Source organism: Microcaecilia unicolor, chromosome 3, assembly GCF_901765095.1.
Source record: "Microcaecilia unicolor chromosome 3, aMicUni1.1, whole genome shotgun sequence".
NCBI classification, from domain to species: Eukaryota; Metazoa; Chordata; class Amphibia; order Gymnophiona; family Siphonopidae; genus Microcaecilia; species Microcaecilia unicolor.
This window is the reverse complement of record NC_044033.1, coordinates 179,944,213-179,966,769: the sequence shown is the minus strand read 5'-3', so window position 1 is coordinate 179,966,769 and position 22,557 is coordinate 179,944,213. Positions and strand designations below refer to the sequence as shown.

Below are 22,557 nucleotides of genomic sequence, written 5' to 3'. Positions count from 1 at the left end.
CTGTGTTGTCCTATCAGCCCACTTTGCTATGCAGGCGCTGGCACTGAATGTGGCCAATGCCTTTATAACTCCTCCCCGATTCTGTCCACAGACTGCCCCAGCACTAACCAGGCAGTGCCACGGCAGTCGAAGCTGATATTTAGTGGCACTGTCCAGTTAAGTGCTGCTGAATATCTGCAACTGGGATGCAGAGATTGATTTAAGTGGGCAGGACCCTCTCCTGCTTAGTTATTGTACAGATCGGATGGACCATGTTGGTCTCTATCTGCAATCGTACACTATCGTTAAATCACTCTGAATATCAGGACCCCTGTTTTAGGGCATTTTGAGATCTGTAGTTCTACTTGTCAAAGGAGACAACTCTGTGGGTGCTTGAGCACCCTCAATATTGAGAAAATATGTGTCCAGGGAGGAGTTATTTCCAGCGGGCTTAGCACCCCCCAATAATTGTAAAAAGTTGGCTCCTATGCTACTTGTCATGTTGACAAAACAGAACAAAAATCAAGGAACTCTGTGTTGTCCCAGTGGCTCGGTGGTAGGTGCATCCTACTATTGGAAAGTCCTTGGTTTGATTCCTGGGTTTGGACCAGGGGGCTACTGCAATGCAGTAAGCACAGCAGGGGGTACAAACTATTGCCCCTGGGCCTTATCTGCACTGTCCAGCTTGGCTCTATAACTTTAAGCAACACAGTGCAGGAAGGAACTCTGGTGTAAGTCTCACGAGCTTGGAAACTTCCAGTGGACTCCCTTCCTCCAATGAGGAGGTAGGGTAGCGGTGGTGGCAGCCTGGGAGAGGATGCCAGAAACTCTGTTCTGGGTTTTCCATTCCTTGAATTGGCTAGGGCTGTGGATGCTGGTGGTGGTGGGAAACGTTGTGCTCATTGCTGGAATCAGGCCCCATGTTGTAACGCCTGAAGAGAGTCAGGTACAAGACCTCAGGCTCAGAGTGGTTAACGATCAAACTGAGTATGTTTGATGGGGGGGGGGGGGGAGAGAAGGTATATAAAATAAGGTGGGGGAGATTCATGGCTATTAAGAATGAAGACTCACAGTGCCTAGTTCTGAAGGTACTTGCAAGAAAAGGAACAGTTGAAACCTTAAAGGTCAATACAAAAGGAACCAAAGAGCAAAACCCCACAGAAATTGGTTTAAAAAATGCTTTGCAGAAAACGGATGAACCAAAAAGCAACCCCTCCCTACTGGACTGGGAAACACTATTATTTCCCATCTACCTTGTTCCTCACAGGAGATCGGAGACGGTATTACCTCACTGGAGTTCTTGAAACAGTCTGTGCCTGCCGGGATGTCCTGCTTCCCAGATGTTGGCTCTGTAACCATTTGCTTCTCCTTGTCTAACAGTAAATGAGTTCCTGTTCCTGCCTTATAAAAACTCCCGCTCTTCCTTCCTCTCCTAAAATGAAGTGCTAAGCATTTAAAAATACCATCCCAAATACCGCACCAGCTCAAATTCATTCCATAGTTAAGATCTTGACACACCAAAAGCAAGAAACAAGAAACCCTCAACCGCCCCAATCATAAGCCACAGAAGCGGTCAAAATCTAGTCTGTCCTGAAATGGTGAGATTTACAATTACATTTCAGCTTGATTCGAGCATGGTAAAGATTTCAAGAAAACTAATAGCCTCCGAGTACAACTGGAAACCGGTAACTGGTGCACAGATGCAGTTTGCAAACTTACTTGTCCAAGGGGGGCAGGCACTGGTCTTGCTGGGCAGGGTTTGGGCTCTGGCAGTAGCTGCAGGGCTCTTGCTTGACTAGATTCTTCCCGGGAGTGGGGAGGGAGGATCCAGCAACGCACGGGAGGAAGGAGCGTCCGAACTCAGGGGGAGCTGTCCATGGTGTGCAAAGTCAAAGAAACGCTGCACGCTCTGGGATCCCTGCCTCGCCCTTGAACCTTTCCGCACCTACTTTCTCCTAACGCCTCCCTCGATGGTCTGAGTGTGACTGAGTCTCCCTCTACCTCTCAGTCCGTAAAACTGCTGCAAGATGGAAAGTGTTCAGCATCCTACCTCCTCCCTTCAGAAAAAGACTGTACTGCCTTAGCTTTAGAGAGAAATCATTTCATACACAGCTGACCATCTACACCGATTCAGATTCACTATTTGTGGTGTCTATCGGACAAGTGTACGCTTGTGAGCTCGCCACAAAACTCTCCTTGCTGCACAGACAAGTAGCCAGGGGCAGTGAGTACTGCAGGGCTGGGGTTTATGTTGGGGGGGCTCCCATGGGTAGGTAAGCTGGAAGGAAGTTCCGACAATAGCCTAGACTTGCACTGCTAGGAGGATGACCAGCAGCCTGGGCAGAGGGGAATTTCCGATGGCCTGGGACTCCACAGTGCGTGCATGTAGAGGAAACAGGTGGCTGAGTGAGGGGGGTCAGACTGTGAGGGGTAGGGAAAAGTGTAGGGCTGCAGAGCTGAGCGACAGGAACTAGAGGGACCAGCCAGAGGAAAAGTCAGGCAGAGAGGGATGAAAGTGCTGGGTGGCAATGGAGACCGGAAAGCTAAACAAAAATATATATTTTGCTTTTTTTTATTATTATTTATTAAACCATATTTCTGTGAATTCCAGTGGACCAACATGGCAGCCACACTGCTTTGTTAAAAATGTTGCAGTTAAATTATTATAGTAAGTTTTACTGCTCCCATGTGATTCAAGGAGACAAGGCAAGAAGAACCATAAATAACACAGTACATTGGCTCATTTTTGAGATCAGAATTGCACACAGTATTTGAGACATTGTAACATTCTCATTTTTGCTTTCCATTCGTTTCCTAATAATAGCTAACATTCTATTTGCTTTCTTAACGGCGCTGTACACTGAGCAGAGGGTTTCAAAGTACCATCAACGATGACACCTAAATCCTTTTCCTGATCGGCGACTCCTAATGTGGAACCTTGCATCACCTAGCTATAGTTTGGGTTCCTCTTTCCCACATGCATCACTTTCCACTTGGTCACATTAAAAGCCAACTGCCATTTCGATGCCCAGTCTCCCAATGTTGTGAGGTCCTCTTGCAATTTTTCACAATCCTCTTGGGATTTAACAACTTTGAATAACTTTGTGTCATAAGCAAATGTAATTACCTCACTAGTTATTCCCATCTCTAGATCATTTATAAATATGTTAAAAAGCAGTGGTCACAGCATAGTGGAACCCCACTATCTACCCTTCTCCTTTAAGAATACTGACCATTTAACCCTACTCTCTGTTTTCTATCTTTTAATCAGTTTTTTCCCTTCAGTTGTCCAGAATATCCCCCCTCTTCTCTACCCTGCCCTAGGTGTCCAGCATCTCCCTCATCCCGCCCCCCCCCCCCTTATCTGAGTGTTCAGCACTTTCCCATTCATCCATTTGTTACCCCCTCCACACACAGACACATAACATAATAACATAGTAGATGACGGCAGAAAAAGATCTGCATGGTCCATCCAGTCTGCCCAACAAGATAACTCATATGTGCTAATTTTGTGTATACCCTACTTTGATTTATACCTGTGTTCTTCAGGGCACAGACCGTATAAGTCTGCCCAGAACTATCCCCGCCTCCCAACCACACACACTCCTGGAATCCAGTTGCTCCCCTTCTCTACCTCTTCTCTGGTGTCCAGCATCTACCCTTTCGCTTCCTGTTATCAGGCTTATCTCCACTATTTGTCATTGTCCTTGCTAGTGCCATTGGTGTCCCCTCTGCAACACTAATGAATTAGGACGGTAGGCATAAGACATCTGAGCACATGCATGTGCTCAATGCTGTGTCCCCCACTTTCCAAAGCAGGAAGTTCAAAGGGGGGTGGGATACAGTGGGCCATGAGCACATACATGTGCACAGAGGCTCTGCACCAGTAGACCAAAGTATTTTTAGTGCTGACTTCTACCACATGAGCACCTTCACCACCCCCAGAACTATGCTGCCCTAGTAGGATGCCTACCAGCTTATTTTCGAAAGAGAAAGACGCCCATATTTTGACCCAAATCGGGAGATGGGCGCCTTTCTCTCATGGGCGCCCAAATCGGTATAATCGAAAGCCGATTTTGGGTGCCTCCAACTGCAGTCTGTCGCAGGAACGGACAGAGTTGACAGGGGCGTGTCGGAGGCGTGGTGAAGGGGAGACTGGGGCATGTTTATCGGCCAAGGAGAGATGGGCGCACTCGGCCGATAATGGAAAAAAGAAGGGCACCAGAAGCGAGAATTTAAGTCACTTTTTTTGGACCCTTGTTTTTCACGAACAAGTCCCCAAAAAGTGCTCCAACTGCCCAGATGACCACCAGAGGGAATCAGGGATGACCTCCCCTGACTCCCCCAGTGGTCACTAACCCCCTTCCCACCAAAAAAAAAGAACTTTAAAAACGTTTTTTAGCTAGCCTGTATGCCAGCTTCAAATGTCATACCCAGCTCCCTGACAGCAGTATGCAGGTCCCTGGAGCAGTTGTTAGTGGGTGCAGTGGACTTCAGGCAGGTGGAGCCAAGCCCACCCCCCCTACCTGTTACACTTGTGCTGCTAAATGGGAGCGCTCCAAACCACCCCCAAAACCCACTTTACCCACATCTAGGTGCCCCCCTTCAGCCATAAGTGCTTTGGTAATGGTGTAGAGTTGTGGGCAGTGGGTTTTGGGGGGATTTGGGGTCTCAGCATCCAAGGTAAGGGAGCTATGGACTTGGGAGGTATTTTAATTTTTTTTTAATTGTTACAAGTGCCGCCTAGGGTGCTGGGTTGGTGTCCTGGCATGTGAGGGGGACCAGTGCACTATGAATCCTGGCCCCTCCCATGACCAAATGCCTTGGATTTGTTTGTTTTTGAGATGGGCGCCTTCGGTTTCCATTATCGCTGAAAACCGATACTGCCCAGCTCAAATCCGCCCAAATGTGATGCATTTGCCTGGCACAAACCATATTATCGAAACAAAAGACGGATGCCCATTTTTTTTCGAAAATACGGTCTGGCCCGCCCCTTCACGGACCCGTCCTCGGAGATAAACGCCCATGGAGATGGGCGTTCACGTTCAATTATGCCCCTCCTAATCTACCAAGTGGCAGAGCTGGTCCTAAGCATGGTCCCTGGTTTAAGATAAACACTGGTGTTTATCCTAATCTGTACATTCAGTGCCACTTTCCCTATAGATCAGGGGTGAGCACCCACAGTCATTAAGAGCCACATCCCAGTTGGGTTTTCAAGATTTCCACAAAGAATATGCCTGAGATTGATTTGCATGCACAGCTTCCATTGCATGAAAATAGATCTCATGCATATTCCTTGTGAAAATCTCGAAAACCCAGCTGGGTTATGGCCCTCAAACAGCATGGTTGCTCACCCCTGATATAGGTAGTGACACTGGATATATGACCATGTCAGCACTTTCTGTTTAGTTTAGGCCTGATCTTCCATTTTAAACCATCCTATAATGCCACCTGGTGAAAGGAAGGCATGGCAGGAGTAAAAGACCACACCAACAGAAGGTGATCTCTCCACAGGAGAAACGAAAGCCACAACACACAAACAGTGGATCCAAAAAAGACCTCTCACAAATGGTGTTTTCTTAAACAAGGTCTTTATTTCAAATCAATAAAAGCAACCCGACACGAATCGTGTTTCGGCTGTAAAGGCCTGCATCAGGGGTCTATTGATTTCCAATACAGAAAATATTCTTGTAGATCAAACTGACAAACAGTTAACTTCCTGCTAACTGAGATAATCACATACAGAGTGCTACTGCACAACCTTCTCTGTCTAACCGGGTATGCCGAAGTGGATAACCAAAGACCAGCTACGATGATTTAAGCTAGTATAAATAATGAGATGTGAGAGATAAATGTAATAAATCACATATATTTATCTATGTAACAGCTCGCTTTCTTAACTAGGGGGGAAAATATCCTGATTTTGAGATGATGAAGGGCAAAGGCTGACCTGGGTCAGCTGTATAAACCAGATGATTTTAAGAGCAGAATAGTGGTCTCCTTGGTCCTTTCCCTTCCCTAACTATTACAATGCCCTTTATGGGGGTACTTTTATAAAGCATTTTTCAAAGGTAAAGCATGTTTTGCATGCAGAAAAATAAAACTGCACAGCTGAATACAAATGTTAAGAACATGCACAACAAAAACATGCATACTTATAACACACTATGGGGAGTTATTTTAGAAGCCTTATTCACAATTTCCGTGTGGATATTCATAAATGTTGATTTTAGAAAGGGCTCTGTGTATGCGTAGATGTCTATAATATGTAGAAATTGCAAGGGAGCCTCTTGGGACATGATTTGGGAATGTCCTGGGGGGGTCAAAAATCAACATGTTTACTCCCTATTTCACAAAGGGGATGCACATGTAGGATTTAACATTTCGATCGGAACCACAGAAAGTGGAAAGAACACAAATATCCCACGGAGAGTCACAGGAGAAAGTAAGGAGTGGCGACAGAGTCAGGCTCCTCAAAACAGACCAGAGACGCTGGATATCAATCAAAATCTTTATTGGAGGATGATTCAACAGGGTACCATGTTTCAGCAAACACAGTGCCTTCCTCAGGAGTCTCGTTGTCTGTGTATGGAAGTATGGATCCTCAGTGTTGAGATTCTGAGTGGCTGTGGTCTTTGAAAAGACCCTTGTGGTAGTAAGCGTTCATTGTTTCTGAGTGTTGCTGTAGGGCTGGAAAAAAGCCACTGAGGATCCATACTTCCACACACAGACAACGAGACTCCTGAGGAAGGCACCGTGTGTGCCGAAACACGGTACCCTGTTGAGTCAACCTCCAATAAAGATTTTGATTGATATCCAGCGTCTCTGGTCAGACTTAACATTTCCACCTGGGGATTTACAGCTGCTGCCTAACACGTATAAGTGTTTTAAAAGTGCGTGTTTCAGCCAGCTATCTTCAAGGGAGATTAAAAAATGAATCCCCCTTAATCCCCCCCCCCCATTGTTTATTTCCCCTTCTAAATTGCAAATAAAGACCACAGATTCTGCATTTAATTAGTTGCATTCACACATACAGGTTTGCACAATAGCTGTCGGACACATGTAAATGCTGACACTTACATGTTGACCCCTGAATTCTATCTATGGTGCTCAAAACTGCCTGCACAACTTTGGGTGCAATCCCAATTTGTGCACACAATTTAATTGCTTAATGAGCCAATTAGGGCCAATAATTGGGCACTAACAATTAATTATTGGCAGTAATTAGCAATAATTGAAGCTAACGCGCATCTTTATAGTCGCTATTCTATAAAGATGCACACATACATTTTTCTGCATGGATACATCCCTTTAACCATAAAGCAAAACTGACGCTAAAGACGGCAAGGGGGGGGGTCAGTCCTTGAGACAGCCCTGGGTTAGGGCGAAACATGCATGTCGGGCAATAACAACAATCCCCTGACCTGACACAACCAATAAAAGATGAGTATTTGAAGTAATAATATATATCTATATAAAAATAAGTTATTTAAAATACAAAACAATTAAATGGCATTAAAAGTGAGCCGATGAAGAAGTATGTGCTTTATCCATCGCCATAAAACGTGGCTGGCAATGCGCACAGCTGAGGTCACTATGAATTAGGTAAAACATTCTTGTAACAAGTGAAGATACTAGATCTACAGGCTTATTTTCAAAGCACTTTGGGAGGCTAAGTTCCATAGGTTTCTATGGAACTTTGGGAGGCTAAGTGCTTTGAAAATATGCCATATTAAATTGCTTTCAGTTCTTGAGGCTGGGAGCCGAGTGTGGTACAGAGTGTAATTGTAGAGGTTCCAGTAAATACAGTATATGGAGAAGAAGCCAGAGAGATTGGATTTGACAAGGGGCATGACCATGGGAGAGGCAGGGGCAAGTAAGGGGCATTCCTGGAATTTCTGCACAGTGTTACAGAATAAGGCCAATCTGCGCCTAATTTAGGTGCGATGATTTACACAAGATTTCACTTTGAATAAATCCTCATGTCTAAGATTTGCACGGATCCCGGCACCAAACACAATCCTATAAACAGCACCCAACTCAAGGCACCCTTTATAGAATGGATCTTAGCACTAATTTTTTTCAGCACCATATACAGAATCTAGCCCCTAAGTCATAAACTACCAAAAAATACCAACCAGAAGATTGGCCTGTGATTATCGTAGGGAGCATTGTGAGAGGTAAAGAGTGGAAATAAAGAGCCTGTCCAGTATAAAGGCCCAATGGGCCAGCGTTAAACTTTTACATTTTATAGGGTAGGTCACTGGAAGCCAATGTTTTGCAACCAATAACAGTGTGGCACAATCAGACCATTTAGCATTATACAGAAATTTCACTGTCATGTTTTGCAACAATTGAACACACCTCAGGTGGCAATAATCAAGATTATTTAGAATCAGTGCATGGATTAGGGTTCTAACCAGCTTATTTTCGAAAGAGAAAAATGCCTATAGTGCGACCTAAATCGAGAGATAGACGTTTGTCTTGCAAAGGCGCCCAAATCGGTATAATCGAAAGCCGATTTTGGGCGTGTCCAACTGCACTCCATCGCGGAAACGAATAAAGTTGAGGGGGCGTGTCGGAGGTGTGGTGGAGGTGGAACTGGGGCATGGTTATCAGCTGAGGAGAGATGGGCGTCTTTAGCTGATAATCGAAAAAAAAAAAAGGCGTTTTTACCGTGATTTTGGGTCACTTTTTTTGGACCCTTTTTTTCACGAGCAAGTCCCATAAAAGTGCCCCAACTGCCCAGATGACCACTGGAGGGAATCGGAGATGACCTCCCCGGACTCCCCCAGTGGTCACTAACCCCCTCCCACAAAAAAAAACCTCACTTTAAAAACTTTTTTCCCAGCCTTTATGCCAGCCTCAAATGCTGTACCCACCTCCATGACAGCAGAATGTGTTCAATCCTGTCACAGCCTCGGGTGTAGCTCTCGGGTGCAGTACAGGGTCACATCAGCATTGCATTGTGGTGGGTGTAGGGTATTGGGCTCCGTGATTTCATTAGCTTGTGTTACAGTCTCACAATGTTGGTAGTTGGTAGGCTCTTCTCCCATGGTGCTTTTCCCCCTGCCTATTAGGTCAGAGTGTGCCCTGTTGTGTTTCCTGTTGTAGTCCATGTGGTAGTGGCCATTTTTGTAAGCCAGTTTTAGTTCCCTTTTCTGTGTTAGCCACGTTAGACAACTTAGTTCTTCCCTTGAATGTGGCTGAATGAGGGCATTGTACAGCATTCTGCCAGTTCTGACCTACTGCTCATCTCAGTACCAGGGAGACTCATTGCCAGTGGGGCACAACCTCTGATCTGCAGTTAACTGTGAGTAAAGGCGGTTATTCCAATAAAGGACGTTTTCGTAGAGATTAGTCTTCAGGTGTCAACTGGTGTGCCAAGGTTATATAGCAGCAACCAGTCCTAGAGGCCTCCGTGTATGCAGGTCCCTGGAGCACTTTTAGTGGGTACCGCAGTGCACTTCAGCCAGGTGGCCCCAGGCCCATCCCCTCCCCCACCTGTAACACTTGTGCTGGTAAATGGGAGGCCTCCAAAACCCACTGTACCCACATGTAGGTGCCCCCTTCACCCCTAAGAGCTATGGTAGTGTTGTACATTTGTGGGTTTTGGGGGAGGGGGTTGGGTGTTCAGCACCCTTGGTAAGGGAGCTATGCATGTGGGAGCTTTTTCTGACGAAGGGTGCCCAGTTGGTGTCCTAGCATATCAGGGGGGTGAGTGTACTACGAATCGTGGCCCCTCCCACGACCAAATGACTCGGATTAGGACGTTTTTGAGCTGGGTGTTTTTAGTTTCCATTATCGCTAATAAAACAAACGCCCAGCTCAAAAACGTCCATTTTTTCGAAAATACGGTTTGCCTTGCCCCTTCACAGACCCGTTCTCGGAAATAAACGCCCATGGTGATAGGCGTTTCCGTTCGATTATGCCCCTCCATGTGTCCTAGAATCCAAATAAGGCCTAAGGAATAAATTTCAAAGTCCATACATTGATCCACAAGATCCTCCTTGGAGTAGCTCCAAGCTACATGAACAGTTTGATCAATCTTCCAGCCAGGAACGGGACCAAATCTTCTCGAATATTTCTCAATCTTCACCTTCCCAATTGCAAAGGTCTCAAAATCAAAACCTACTACGCATCCAACTTCTCCGTTATAGGCAGCCAACTCTGGAACGCCATACCCAGACACATCCGAACAACCAAAGAACACCTACCCTTCCGCAAGCTGCTGAAAACCTACCTCTTCAAACAAGCCTAGCCAAATGACCCAACTTAATTCACGAACCTAATCCACACCACTAGCATTATCCTTACATTAAACCCTCCCCCACATCTCTTCCTCTTGTCCTACTCTATACAATTATGTTATTTCTGTGATACTTTGTATCAGACATTGTAACTCTATACCACACTTTGTAAACCGCACTAAACCTGCATTGTAACTCTGTACTATACTCTGTAAACTGCACTGAACCTGCTAACAGCAGGAAAGAGTGGGGTATAAATGCTACAAATAAATATAATCCTGAGTGAAAAAAATTATTTCTTTACAAGGGAGCAAAAGAAAGATTAATACCAAATAAGATTCCCAATGAAAGAATAACATTTTTTATGGGGATCAAAGATCTTCCTATATGAGGCTGAAAACAAGGAACGATCCTCTATCTAGGGAACCACATCACTTAAGACTTTTGGGGGTTTAAAATCAGTTTGTGAGCAGCAATCCAAGCTGCTATGCTGTCTAGTTGAAAGGTCAACTCCAGTTGAAAAACTATGCTACGTATAGCTGAATGTCATCCATATACATATAAATACTTATTTGCAGACACTGAATAAGGGTACCAAAGGCACAAGCTGGGGCCAATATTGAACAATGGTGAGTCAAGATCTATGCGGCTGAGATGTGTATCTGATGACACCCTGTCATAACAGCCCTGACAAAAGAGCCCCAACAAAACAGCCTTGTAAGAAAATAACCCTTGTCATTTCATACCATAACAAATTAGCCCTTGACAAAGTGGCCCCTCCTACAAAACAACCCTTGACAAAATAGCCCCTACACAAAATAGCCCCCTTAACAAAACAACCCCCTAAGAAAAAATAACACATCACAAAAAATATAATAAATTACAACTGAAATCTCCACTGATAAAGACTCCTACCAGCATTCAATTCAATAAAGCATATATAAATAAACAAAATTCTATAGCTACAAACTGGTATTCATGATCTGTTCTGCTATTTAAAGAAACTATTTTTTCCATCAACATGCTAATTTAAAAAAGCAAAACAATATTGTCGTCATTTTCATAGTCTTACCAACCTTATCCTGTTTGGCAAGGTAAGATTATTAGGGGGAAAATGCGGTGCCATATTCTGGGCAGCCTGATCAGGCGTTTTCTACTGTTGGTGCTAGCCTCTCCTCTGCTTGTACTATGAGGAAGGGGAAGAGGAAGAGAACGGCGCGCGTTTTGGACATGCATTAAAAATGGAATTACCGCCCAGGGCGGTAGTTCCAATTTGGCGTGCGTTGGACCTACGCACTGTAATAACCTGGTCGCAATCCCTCTGGGGTGGTGGCCAGCTTGCCAGTAGTCCTCCTTTCTGAGTTTCCAAAACTCCAGGATTTTCAGCAATCCCAATCCTCCCTCCAGTAGTCCATGCATCCAGTCTTTCCAGGCAACCCAGTTTTTTTTAGTTCAAGTCTGTTTATTCTTCTCTCCTCCTTCCCTATACCCTCCCCAATGTGCAGTCCCTGGCAGGTTTTTGAGTACACCTTCCTGCTTCACCTTCCTAATACCTTCCGAGACGTGTAGTATAGCCCCCACACCTTATCTTACTGGGCCTGGATTCTCCCACCTCATCACAGCACCCACTCAACTTTGTAAAAGGGCCTCAAAATTAGGACATCAAAACAGCTGTCCTTTCTGTGGCAAGTTAACTGGGCACCAGTCTGAATTATTAGTTCACTTCTGGGTCGGCATTCATACCCAGATATTCAATTCCGGGAGCTGCTCGTGCCCCGGCTTTGAACATCTGAGGTTAATTCAACCCACAGCTTAGTAATCACTTACTGGCACAGGCTGAATACTGACCCCTAAATTATCTCCAAATGGTTGTCGCTTTAAACTAATCCTTTCAAACAATTTCAAAAATGGGAAACAGAATACTTTCATTTAGAAAACAAGACATTACAAATGAATTGTTCTCCTGTGTTCTTGTCACTCTGATGCTTTGGAATCAAAATATAGCTTTCTCTTCAGCCTCTAATTAAATAATGATGGCTGGCTGGGCAGGACGTTTCCCAGCAATGCCCTGACATAAGCAAGGCAGCATTTAGAAGTGAGTTGCAGAGAGAGAAAGCCAGTAACCCAAGAATACAGAGGTGCTGGCAGGGCTGGGATTAAAACTCAGCTTCCGCAGGGAAGAGGTACTGAGCCAAATTGACAAATTAAAGAGTAGTAAATCACCTGGATCCTAGGGTACTGAAAGAACTAAAACACAAAATTGCTGATCTGCTGCTACTAATCTGTAACCTGTCATTAAAATTGTCCATAGTGCCTGAAGGCTGGAAGGTGGCCAACATAATGCCGATTTTTTTAAAAAGGGTTCCAGGGCCGATCCAGGAAATTACAGACCAGTAAGCCTGACTTCAGTGCCAGGGAAAATAGTGGAAACCATTATAAAGAATAAAATTATGGAATGAGAGAGACAGAATCAGCACGGATTCAGCCAAGGGACGTCTTGCCACACCAATTTGCTTCATTTATTTGAAGACGTGAATAAACATGTTCATAAAGGTGAGCCAGTTGATATAGAGGGGCATTTTCAATATGACGTCCAAATTCATTTTCAAGCAAAACACATCCAAGTGGAAAACGCACAAAAACAAGCCATTGGGATGTCTAGGGGCCAGCAGTCTTACTGGCCACACAGACATCCCAGCAGAGCAGTGGAGCAGCCTAGGGGACACTGCAGTGAACTTCACATAAAAGATCCCAAATACACATCACATCATAACCCCCTTATACTGTATGGTGAGCCCTCCAGGAATAGCAAAAAAAAAAAAATGTACTGAACCCAACTGTACACCACTACAATAGCCCTTAATTATTTATTTTATTTTATTTTATTTGTTGCATTTGTATCCCACATTTTCCCACCTTTTTGAAGGCTCAATGTGGCTTACATAGTTCCATTTGCCACATTAGCCGATTCCGGTCTGAACAAATACAATGTGTAACAAATACCCAAGGTGATGTTGTGGTAGAATGAGGTACATGTGTGTTAGGTATAACTGGGGGGAAATTAGAAAGGGGGAGGAAGAGTCAGGTAATGTTCATTACGGTCTTTGTTTACGTTGTGTCGTAGGTATCCAAGTATTTTTATGTTGGGTCGGTGGGGTATGCTCTTCTGAACAGGTCTGTCTTTAGTGCTTTCCGGAAATTTAGGTGGTCGAGCGTAGTTTTTACTGCTTTTGGTAATGCGTTCCATAGTTGTGCACTTAAGTAGGATAAGCTTATGCCTGACTGCAGGTGTCACTTATATGTGGGTTCAATAGGTATTTTGTGGTTTTGGGTGCTCACACTTTCTATCACAAGTGTACCCGTTAGAGTGGATTATGGGCCTGAGCCCTTTTCTCTATAGTCCACTGCACTGACCACTAGGCTACTCCAGGGACCTGCTTGCTACTTTAAGAGGATTGGCCATTATATCTGCAGCTGTCACAAAGTCTGGTTTGTACTGTCACTTTCACATTTAGGGAGGGTGGTGGGGGGGGGTCAGTGACCACTGGAGAATTAAGGAAGGGTCATACCTTTATCTCTCCAGTGGTCATCTGGTCAGTTTGGGCACCTTTTTGGCACTTAGTCATTATTGAACAGTTCTAGCCAAAAACGTCCTATTTATGCTCTGGACATCTTTACAATGTTCAATTATTGCAGAAAAGCATCCAAATCGCAACCCTGCCCTAGTCCCACCCAAAACATGCCTCTAACATGTCACCTTGAGATTTAGATGAACTGCACAGAAAAACATTTTAAAATGAATTTTGTAAAAAAAGCAATTTGGACGTTTTTGTGAAAGAAACATTCATCTGCCACTTTGTGCTGTTTTTTGGACATTTTTCTGTTTCAAAAATGAGCCCCGTAGTATATCTAGATTTTCAGAAAGCTTTTGACAAAGTTCCTTATGACAGACTCCTGAGAAAATTAAAGAGACATGGGATAGGAGGCAATGTCCTTCAGTGGATTAGGAATTGGTTATTGGACAGAAAACAGAGGGTAGTGTTAAATGGCCATTTTTCTCAATGGAGGAGGGTGAATAGTGAAGTGCAGTAGGGATCTGTACTGGGACTGGTGATATTTAACATATTTACAAATGATATGGAAACCAGAACAAGTGAAATGATTAAATTTGCAGATGACACAAGACTATTCAAAGTTGTTAAAGCACATGCGGACTGTGAAAAATTGCAGGAAGACCTTAGAAAATTGGAAGACTAGGCATCCAAATGGCAGAAGAAATTTAATATGGACAAATGCAAACTGATGCATATTGGGAAGACTAATCCAAATCATAGTTACCTGATGCTAGGGTCCATCTTGGGAGTCAGCATCCATGAAAAAGATCTAGGTTTCATTGTAGACAATATGCTGAAATGTTCTGCCCAGTGTGTGGCGGTGGCCAAAAAAGCAAACAGGATGCTAGGAATTATTAGGAAAGGGATTGCAAATAAGACCAAGAATACTATAATGCCTTTGTAACGCTTCATGGTGCGACCTCACCTTGAGTATTGCGTTCAGTTCTGATAACTGTATCTCAAAACAGATATAGCGGAATTAGAAAAGGTTCAAAGAAGAGTGACCAAAATGATAAAGGGGATGGAACTCCTCTCATATGAGGAAAGGCTAAAGAGGTTAGGGCTCTTCAGCTAGACTTCTACGCTGATGGTATTCTGCTTGTATATCCGACTAAGCCTTTTTCCCCCTCATTTGCCCTGCTTCAATCCTGCCTAGATTCTATTTCCAAGTGGCTGCTTGAACACAAACTAGTACTCAAAAAAGACAAAATGGTTGCATTTCTTTCTGGGTCCATAATTCCACCTTCCTCTCATCTTACACGTTTTGGTACACTGATCACCCCAGTATTGAGTTGTCATTATATGGGAATTATTTTCGATCTTCCCTTTCTTTTTTGCCCCAAATTTCCCATGTATCGAAAATCTTTTTTTTTTTTTGTCTTTCATCAATTATGCAGTATTTGCCATCTTTGACCCTACTAGATTTCACTCATTTCTTCTTTCATTCTTCATATGCTGCCTGGACTATTGCAATGTAGTTCATGCTGGATTACTGTGTTCCTCACTAAAGAAGCTACAGACCCTTCAGAATGTGGCATTTAGACAGCTCTGTCATGCTCACCGTACTAACCGTACCACACCTCTATTGAAATAGTATCAGTGGTTGCCTGTGGAGCCAAGGATTTGCTACAAAATATCACTATTGACCTTTAAGGCTTTTCGAACCGGTAATCCAGAGTATTTATCTAGCCTTACTATTCCCTACACGCCTATCCGAGTTTTGTGCTCTTTGAACAATCACCGACTTGTCCTCCCCGGGCCTAAGCTCACTCACTATGAGTTGACTAGGCAAAGTGCTTTCTTTTTTCTTTTGCCATTCATCTGGAATAGTCTCCCGTTCCCTATTTACAGTACTCTCGAGTTTAAAAGTTTCAGGGCAGAATTAAAGACCTGGTTTATTCAGACTGACTTAGGGGGGTCCAGATTGATCAGGTTGCCAAGTCACTAGAGCCCTTCTCTCCCAGCTCTTACCTCTCATCTCCTTTCTTTGTTTTTTTTGTGTGTCTGTGATTCTTTCCTATCAAGCAATGGAGTTCCTTTCCTTTTCTAAATGTACCGTAGATTATAAACTAACTAAAACTTGGAAAAGAAATGGCTGAGGGGGGATATGATTGAGGTCTACAAAATCCCGAGTGGTGTAGAACAGATAAAAGCAAATCAAGTTTTTTTAATCTTTCAAAAAGTATGAAGACCAGGGGACACTCAACGAAGATACATGGAAATACTTTTAAGACAAATAGGAGGAAATATTTTTCCCTCAAAGAATAATTAAGCTCTGGAACTTATAGCCAGAGGATGTGGTAAGAGCGGTTACCGTATCTTGGTTTTAAAAAGGTTTGGACAAGTTCCTGGAGGATAAGTCCATAGTCTGCTATTGAAATAGACATGGGAAAGCCCACCCTAGGATTGGTAGCATGGAATGTTGCTACTATTTGGGTTCTTGAAAAGGTACTTGTAACTTGGATTGGCCACAGAAACAGGATACTGGGCAAGATGGACCACTGGGTTGACCCAGTACGGCTATTCTTATGTTCTTATCTGTCTTCCAGAAATCACTTGACAGAGTCTTTCACCTATCTGCTGAATAAGAACAATCAGGAATATCAAAAATGACAAAAACATGTTTTAATTTTGAAACATTTCTCTCCTTGGTTCTGCTTTTCTCTGTTCACTCAACCAGGCAACTGAGACAGATAATGTATGAAACCTTAGAAGAATAACAGGATATAGTTCAAGGTAGAGAAGGCATCTCAGTGAGCATCAAATCCAGCGGGATTATGCAAAGCAACTAGCAGCAAGTCTACCACAGGACAGTTTTTTTTCTCATGCTGAAGTCCTTGCCTATTTTATGAAACAACAGCTGGAAATCATTACAGCTAGCAGGGCCTGAACAAAGTCCACTGCTGGACTCTAATGCCACAATACACAGCTGCATTATTGCAGTATAAGGTACAAGCTAAACTAATAAATGCCAGGCCTCTGACTCACAAACTGGAATTTTCTGTCCTTTCTGTTCACATCTGAGCTAGCAGGTTTCTCTGTCAATCATGTCTAAATTCTCACAAACTGCAAACCACTAGAATAAGGTGCCCTTAAATGCACTATGCAGTTAGCATGTGAGTTAACAGAAGGGGCGCCCTTTTCTTTCCGTTATGGGTCGAGGACACCAAGAAATGCAGGATGAAGAAATGCAGGATGAGACCAAGAAGATGTAGGAGAAAGTTACAGCACACCGTGATAGGTTGCCTATCTTAAGAGTCAATACAATTTACATAGTAACATAGTAAGTGACAGCAGATAAAGACCTGTACGGTCCATCCAGTTTGCCCAACAAGATAAACTCATTTTACATGGTATGTGATACTTTATATGTATACCTGAGTTTGATTTGTCCTTGCCATTCTCAGGGCACAGACTGTAGAGGTCTGCCCAGCATTGTTCTTGTACTAAATGTTCTGAAGCTAAAGTTGAAGCCCCTTAAAATTTACACTCAAGCCCATTCCTATCTATTCAGTCACGATCAGGGCGTAGACTGTAGAAGTCTGCCCAGCACCGGATTCAGTTCCCAATTACCAGCGTCGCCACCCAATCTCCGCTAAGATTCCGTGGATCTATTCCTTCTACTACAGCAAGTATTACCAGCAGATTGAAATCATACTCCACGTAGCTTAGCTTAGGAGTGAAGAAGTTCATTACTCTATGGAGGTAACAATATAAATATTACACCATGCTCTAGAACACCAAAACTTTGGACAGCAACAGATCCCCATCATGAAACAACAGAATATCACATATGAGAGTCATACTTGATTATGCTCACATACCTTCTGCAGTCTGCAGGCCTCTCCCCCCCCCCCCAACCACCACGTTCTCTCTTTCCTTCTCTACACCTTCATCCCCTGATGCTCTTTCCTTCTGCAGCCCTTCCTCCCCCAACCAAATCAAGCTGGCTGGATATTTTTCATTGGGGAGCAGCTGCAGCAGAAATAGGGGGTTCCAGCAGGTCTGGTGTTGTCTTGTAGTGGTGCACTGCAGCGGAAGTAGGGGTATCGGCAATGAAAATTTAAACTGCAGTAGATAGCGGTATGGCTGTGCAACCACAGCAAGAATAGAACAGGCTTGCAGAGGTGAGTGGAGGGAGCTGGTGGTAGCACTTCATCCGTACAGGCACAGGGGCAGCAGACAGAGTCAGCAGGTGGACAGAAGTTATACGTCATATAACTTCTGGTTGCCTGCAGATTGAAAATGCCAGGGAAGGCGCAATAGCTGAATTGTGCTATTTTTGGTGGTACCATGGCACCTATGGCACCTATGGCTCCCCTCATTCTACTGCCTATGCCTTGGACCAAATGAATGTTACTGCTTGTAGTATTGACCCAGGTCAATCAAAGGTCATTAAACTACTGTGACATAAGAATGAACTACCTTAACTCAGACTATCAATCTATCAGATCAGCAAGGCCATCCTATACTATGGTCAGGGCTTTTTTTGAGGGGGTACTTGGGGGTACTGAGTACCGGCACCTTTTCTATTGTCTGCTCAAATTGACCTATAGTCCCCAAGTTTTCATGAAAGAGCTCAGGCTCTACACACCAATTCTGCCTTGTCACAGATGCTGTGACTTGTTGCAGGGGGCCTGGCTATTGCGGGGTGGATCCCTCAGTGATCACCCCACCCCTGAAGGGTGGCCTGGCATTTGAGTACCGGCACCTTTTTCGTTAGAAAAAATGCACTGACTATGGTACAATGTTACTTTGCTATATTACTGTAAATTTCTTGATTGAGGGATTGCAGGGACTAGTCTTAAGTGAGTACTGTTATTACAGAATACCAAGTTGATAACTGAAGCAAAGAAATATAATCAGATTTTTACCAATTTTACATTCTTTGCTTTGGATTCTAGTTGAGGATAAAGTAGAATTCAGATTTGCTATCTTATTGTTGAAAACTTAGGAGCTTCAATCATCTCAGCAGGAGCTATTAGTGTCTCTAGTGACAGAAGTAAAATTGTCAATCACACGCCATACAACGTTTAGTTATTTTAGCCCATTGTTAGGGAATTCATTACTTTTTGGAACTGCAAACTGAATTGTACTTTTAGGAAACCGGTCAAAGGCTGGGTTTTCAAATGTGATTTCCCTGGGTGTTAAAGCTATAATATGTCCATTAGAGACTGAAAAAAATAAATAAAAAAGATACATTTTAGATTATACGTTAGTCTTATTTTGACGTTTATTGGAGTTTTCTGTATTTTACCCTATCTAAGTGATATAGGGGCCCTTTTACAAAGTGGTGATAAACCCAACGTCCTACTGCAGCAGCCCAGTAGTTCCCTCCCACAGCATGTGCCATTTCCAGCGCTGTAAAACTATTTCAAATTTTTTTTTGTAGCGCCGGTGTGTACCCAGCGGTAATTGAGCAGTGCTGTGCGCTGCCCGGTTAGCGCGGGAGCCCTTACCGCCACCTCAATGGGTGGCAGTAAGTGCTCCCCTCTCAAAATGCTGCATGGCAAGTGTTTCACCCGCTGTGGTAAAAGGAGGCCTCAGCGCACATCAAAAACACGCACTGACGCCAGCGCAGGTCCCCTTTTGCTGCAGCTTCGTAAAAGGACCCCATAATTTAGTATCATTTTAAATATGGATCCACTTTGATGTCCTTGAAATGAGAAGCAGAATAACAAATATTTATACATAAATATTAAAATACAAAGCAATGACTACCCCTTTACCTCACCCCTACAGCTAAATGCACTTTCCCCATCTCATAAAAGGGATAATTCTATAAAGGGTGCTTCTTTTTAGGCACCAAGAGGGCACCTATTTGGAGACTGGGCATTTTGCTTTCCTTGATGCTCAGGCCTAAATTGCTAAAATGCACGTGTAAATGGTAGTATTCTATAATTTGCATGTGTAACTGTGCAGTCCGCCCACACTCCGTCCATATAACCCACCCACCTTCAAAATATATTTAGCTGCCAGATTATAGAATAGCCATAGCTGGAATATTGGCATTTACACATGTCTGTGAACATGTATGCACATATATGCCAGTAGTCTTCTTACATGCATGTGTTTTTGGTGTATGTTGGCACCCGCCTTATAGAACTGCTTTCAAAATGCTCTCTATTCCTCCTGGTCACTTCCAAAGCAGTGATCCCTTTGGTTCTGCTCCTTTGAAAGCAACCTGGTGAATGCCATAGAATATCTGGGGTTTCTTATTTTCAAGCTGGATACTTGGAGAAGAATTATAGCAATTAAGTTTGTCCTGTTCTTAGTGTAGCTTGGTTCTTAATTCTGCTTATGTTAATGATGTTGCATGCTGGGTTGTTGTTGTTGTTTTGTTTTAGTCAGTTCTCTCCTGTTCCTTTTTCTCTCCAACTTGATCAGATCTAGGCTGACAGCTGTTGCCATGAGCCTTCATTTGCATTATAAGGGAATTCTATAATGAGGCGCTTACATTTACATGTACAGGTATAAATGTATAGAATACTAACACTGATGCATGCATAATGCGCATTCATGTCTTTATTCTGCCTAAGCGCTATTCCCTAAGGACATGCCTAAATATCACAGTATGAAAATGCAAGGAAAACATATACAGGAGTGAAGCATGGACAGCAGTTGCGATCCTAGGTCGGCTGCCACCCGGGGCTCATCGCCGCTGCGCACCCCCCCCCCCCCATGTACAGCGGTGTCCATCCCCCCAGGGTGCAGCAGGACACCCCCCTCCCCGGCGCATCAAGCCCCCCTGGTGCATTCTTGGCTGCTAGTGGGTGCAGAGAGCAGCCACGTGCCTGTCGGCTCCACTGGCTCCCTGCTCCTTCTGCCCCGATCAGGAAGTAACCTGTTCCGGGGCAGAGGGTGCAGGGAACCAGCGGAGCCAACAGGTGCACGGCTGCTCTCTGCACCCTCCAGCAGCATGCACCCAGGGCGGACCACCCCGCCCTTCCTATGCCGCTGATGGATAGGACATAGGAAGGGCTAAGAGTGCCCCTGCTGCATTTGGGTGTCTGCACTTATGCCAGCTCTACAGCCAGTGTATCTGCAGATGCCTGAACGTTAGGTGCACCAATACCGAGTTTTGCTAGTATTGTATAACTGAACCCAGGCACCCAGATGCTGTTATAGAATAGGTTCTCATTATGTGGCATCAGGGTGCCTACTTATAGAATTATTCCCTAAATGAGGATTATTTCCCCTTCCTTGTATATTCCTCCCTCCTGTCATCACCAGACATGCTAAGTTGGGTCACTACAGCAACCATCCTGGACTAGGAGCCATGCAGCCTGGCTCCTTTATACTCATGGGACCCCATACTCAGTGTTATTTAACCAGCAACGGCTCCTGGCCAATTAAACAGCGCTTAGCTGGTTAAGCGCCAGTGTTCAGTGCGAGATAGCCAGTTATCTCCGCTGAATATTAGTACTTAGCTGCTAACCAGCTATGTCGTACGACTTAGCCGGCTAAAGCATGAATATTCAGCACAGAACCAGCTAAGTTGAGCGGTTAAGATAGGCCTGCTATTTAAGCGACCTATCTTTAACCACTATTAATTTAACTGGTTTGTGCTGAATATTTGCTTAGCCAGTTAAGTTGCCATGGCAAAAACTGAAACCAGATATTCATTGCCAATTGCCGGATACGGCCTAGCATTGAATATCTGGGGTCAGCACCAACGGAGGAAGCGAATGCTACATACCTGTAGAAGGTATTCTCCGAGGACAGCAGGCTGATTGTTCTCACTGATGGGTTGACGTCCTCGGCAGCCCCCTCCATCGGAAAGTTTACTAGCAAAGGCCTTTGCTAGTCCTCGCGCACCGCGCATGCGCGGCCGTCTTCCTGCCCGAAACCGGCTCGAGCCGGCCAGTCCAGTATGTAGCAAAACAATACACTTCAAGGGAAGACTCAACTCCAAAGGGGAGGCGGGCGGGTTTGTGAGAACAATCAGCCTGCTGTCCTCGGAGAATACCTTCTACAGGTATGTAGCATTCGCTTTCTCCGAGGACAAGCAGGCTGCTTGTTCTCACTGATGGGGTATCCCTAGCCCCCAGGCTCACTCAAAACAACAACCATGGTCAATTGGGCCTCGCAACGGCGAGGACATAACTGAGAGTGACCTAAAAAATTTATCAACTAACTGAGAGTGCAGCCTGGAACAGAACAAACAGGGCCCTCGGGGGGTGGAGTTGGATCCTAAAGCCCAAACAGGTTCTGAAGAACTGACTGCCCGAACCGACTGTCGCGTCGGGTATCCTGCTGCAGGCAGTAATGAGATGTGAATGTGTGGACAGATGACCACGTCGCAGCTTTGCAAATTTCTTCAATGGAGGCTGACTTCAAGTGGGCTACCGACACAGCCATGGCTCTAACATTATGAGCCGTGACATGACCCTCAAGAGCCAGCCCCGCCTGGGCGTAAGTGAAGGAAATGCAATCTGCTAGCCAATTGGATATGGTGCATTTCCCTACAGCCACTCCCCTCCTATTGGGATCAAAAGAAACAAACAATTGGGCGGACTGTCTGTGGGGCTGTGTCCGCTCCAGATAGAAGGCCAATGCTCTCTTGCAGTCCAATGTGTGCAGCTGACGTTCAGCAGGGCAGGAATGAGGACGGGGAAAGAATGTTGGCAAGACAATTGACTGGTTCAGATGGAACTCCGACACGACCTTTGGCAAGAACTTAGGGTGAGTGCGGAGGACTACTCTGTTATGAT

General features: G+C 44.4%; 1 protein-coding gene across 2 annotated transcripts in view; it reads right to left on the bottom strand.

Moving 5' to 3' along the window:
* Window positions 1–1,846, bottom strand: part of MYO1A (myosin IA) — a 160,813-nt gene extending 158,967 nt beyond the window's left edge. For both annotated transcript variants that reach the window (XM_030196659.1, XM_030196660.1), the window contains exon 1: window positions 1,699–1,846. The gene's annotated coding sequence lies outside the window, so the exon portion shown is untranslated. The remainder of the gene's footprint in view (window positions 1–1,698) is intronic.
* Window positions 1,847–22,557: the final 20,711 nt, after the last annotated feature.